Source organism: Odontomachus brunneus, unplaced genomic scaffold (assembly GCF_010583005.1).
Source record: "Odontomachus brunneus isolate Ranch 3 - 2012 unplaced genomic scaffold, Obru_v1 Obru_scaffold_269, whole genome shotgun sequence".
NCBI lineage: Eukaryota > Metazoa > Arthropoda > Insecta > Hymenoptera > Formicidae > Odontomachus > Odontomachus brunneus.
The window spans coordinates 178,277-181,619 of record NW_022639719.1 but is presented as its reverse complement, the minus strand read 5'-3'; positions in this window follow the sequence as shown (position 1 = coordinate 181,619).

The window sequence follows — 3,343 nt, the reverse complement described above, 5'->3', positions numbered from 1 at the left end:
CAATTGTCGAAAATGTCGATAAAATAATGGAAATCGTCGAATCCGACCATTATGTAAACACTGTTTCGATTGCCCAGGAGCTAAACATTGCACAAAAAATCGTTTGGAATTACTTGAATAAGGCTGGATACAAAAAGAAGCTCGATGTATGGGTGACACACGAGTTAACGCAAAAAACTCATGGACCGAATTTCCATCTGCGAATCGCTGCTGAATCGCAACAAAATCGACCCATTTCTGCAGCGGATGGTGACTGGTGATGAAAAGTGGGTCACTTACCACAACGTCAAGCGAAAACGGTTGTGGTCGAAACGCAGTGAGCCGGCGCAAACGGTGGCCAAGCCAAGATTGACAGTCAGAAGGCTTTGCTGTGTGTTTGGTGGGATTGGCAGGGAATCATCCACTATGAGCTGCTCCCCAACGGCCAAACTCTTAATTCGCACCTATACTGTCAACAATTGGACCGTCTGAAGGAATCAATCGCCCAGAAGCGGCCAGCTTTGGCCAATAGGAGAGGAATTGTGTTCCATCAGGACAACGCCAGGCCACACACATCGGTAGTGACTCGCCAGAAGCTCCGGGAGCTTGGTTGGGAGGTTCTTATGCATCCACCTTATAGTCCGGACCTGGCACCAAGTGATTACCTGTTCCTGTCTATGGCGAATAATTTTGCTGGTGAAAAATTCGCCTCAAAAGAAGCTTGTGAAAATCGACTGTCCCAGTTTTTTGCCAATAGGAACAAGGGTTTCTATGAGACAGGCATAATGGAATTACCTTCATAATGGCAACAAGTTATCGAACAAAACAGTGCATATTTGACCTAAATCGGATCATTCTAACTATGCTAAATGAAGCCTTCAATTTCATGCAAAAATAATGGATTTCTTTTTACTACATCTTATATATATTAAATATATATATATAGTATATGAAAGATGTAAATTCTATGGCCATAATAATATTTATCTTATATATCTTAGCACTTTATTTTATATTTTTTTATTTTATTTTATTTTATTTTATTTTGTATTTTTTATTGAGTTTTTTTTATATATTTTTATTTTCTTATTGATTTTATATTTTATAGATTTTTATTTGGGTTTTATTGCTCTCTTTTGTATCTACTATGTTGAGTCTATTATTACATTTGAATATCGTTAAATATAACTTGAGTTAATATAATGTGAATATAATATTGATAATATAACTAAGTGGGCTGTGAATGAATACTAAAAGCGGATACTGTAGTATTAATGAAGTAATATATATATAAAGCGTTTCTTTGCTATCTCAAAATTATATGTTTAATTTATCTGCGTATTTACTTTATATGGATAATTTGTAGAATTATATTTTCATTATAAGATATGTATTAAATGGATATTGCGAATCTATTGTTTTTAAAAGATATTTAATGTGTTAATTACTAAGATTATTCTTTCTTTTTGGGTTTTTATATTTTTATATATTTTTTGGTGATAGGTTTTATAAAGTTTTGTATATATTTTGTTATTATCTAATTTTTTAATTTTTTTTCGGCGGGGACGTTACAAGTTCCTCCCGAATAATTAAAATAAGTGTACGTATGTGTTGAACTCAAAAATTTCCCGAACAAATGCGCGGTTCTTATAGGGCTCCGGTGGGAGCTTCGGTCGGTCCCGGCGGCTTTCGACGGCGGTCGGCTCGCAGCGCCAAATTCCATAGCGACACGGTGGTCCCGGGTCGGTAAATTTCAAAGGGATCCCTCTACGCTTCGGTATACCGTTTGATGACCGTACGAGTGGTTGGGTGACGCATCGCATAGCGGTGTGATGATGTCATGCAAGTACTGAATGCGTTCGTTCGTGCCTAAGCGAGTTTGCTTCGCGAATATTCTTATGTTATTTGAGTCGTTTAATAATTTCTTCGTCATGTATGGCTTTCTACTAATTATTTCCTTGCTTTTCTCATGTGTCCTATTAGCACTAGATTTTATTCTTAGCTGTCTCTGACAATTGAATTAGTAAAATTTTTTGCTGGAATAAAATATTTTATATATTACTTCTCAGGTTAGTGCAAATCGGTTTCAGGTCTACGCGGCATTTAAGCATCGCAGTGGCGTGAAAATTTAAAGATTTTTTAGGCTGGGACGTTACACCTCCCCCCTTTTAAAGACAAATTCCGATGTTTTCGGAGGGATTTGTTCTTAATCTGAGATTCGCTTGCTTAATTCGTGATATGAAACAGTTTACGAGGCGATTATACTAAGAGGGTTTGGGGCTGGGGCGGTGGCTTGTCCGTTACTTGCGATGGTCGGTTGAGTTGAGACTGGTCGAGATTCTTCTCCACTGTTCTGTGGGTTGTTGCTGAGATTGTTCTTTTCTTTCAACTGTCGTGGTTTGTGCGTGAGGTGGAGTAACAGGTGGGTGAGTGAGCTCCATATAGCTCCTAGGAGATGTAGACTGCAGCCATATATTGTATGTAGGGCGTATCCGTGGATAGCGGTATCTATAATGATTTTAATTACACGGATTATTATAAAAATTCCAAGTACTCCTGCAGTAGCTGACCCGAATGTAACGAAGCCTCCCCAGAGTTTAGATGCTATACTCTGGGCAATCTTATTAAGGGTGTCCTCATCCATGAGGTTATACATAGAGATGGTGCCGTCCCTGTGTGAGTAGCCGGTGATGCCTCTCGCGACGGAGTTCAACAGAGCTGGTTTCTCGGCTGGGAACATGATGTGGTCGCGAAGTTTATTGATGTCATCCTGACTGTAGATCCCGCTTGTAGTGTCACATCCCTGCGTGACGTACGCGAGCACGAAAAACTTTTTTCCCTCATTTGTTTTCGGTTGCTCTGTCCACACCGTGGGAACAACAATCCAGTTATTTGTTTAGCTCTAAGTCCCTCGGTTGCCGAGATATTTAATTGTTAATTAACGACTTTGTTTAATTCGGAAGCTTGCGCCGTGGGAACAACAATCCAGTTATTTGTTTAGCTCTAAGTCCCTCGGTTGCCGAGATATTTAATTGTTAATTAACGACTTCGTTTAATTCGAAAGCTTGCGCCGTGGGAACAACAATCCAGTTATTTGTTTAGCTCTACGTCCCTCGGTTGTCGAGATATTAATTTGTTAATTAGCAACTTTGTTTAATTCAAAAGCTCACACCGTGGGAGCAACAATTCAGTAATTTGCTTAGCTCTACGTCCCTCGGTTGCCGAGATATTTAATTGTTAATTAACGACTTTGTTTAATTCGAAAGCTTGCGCCGTGGGAACAACAATCCAGTTATTTGTTTAGCTCTAAGTCCCTCTGTTGCCGAGATATTTAGTTGTTAATTAACGACTTTGTTTAATTCGG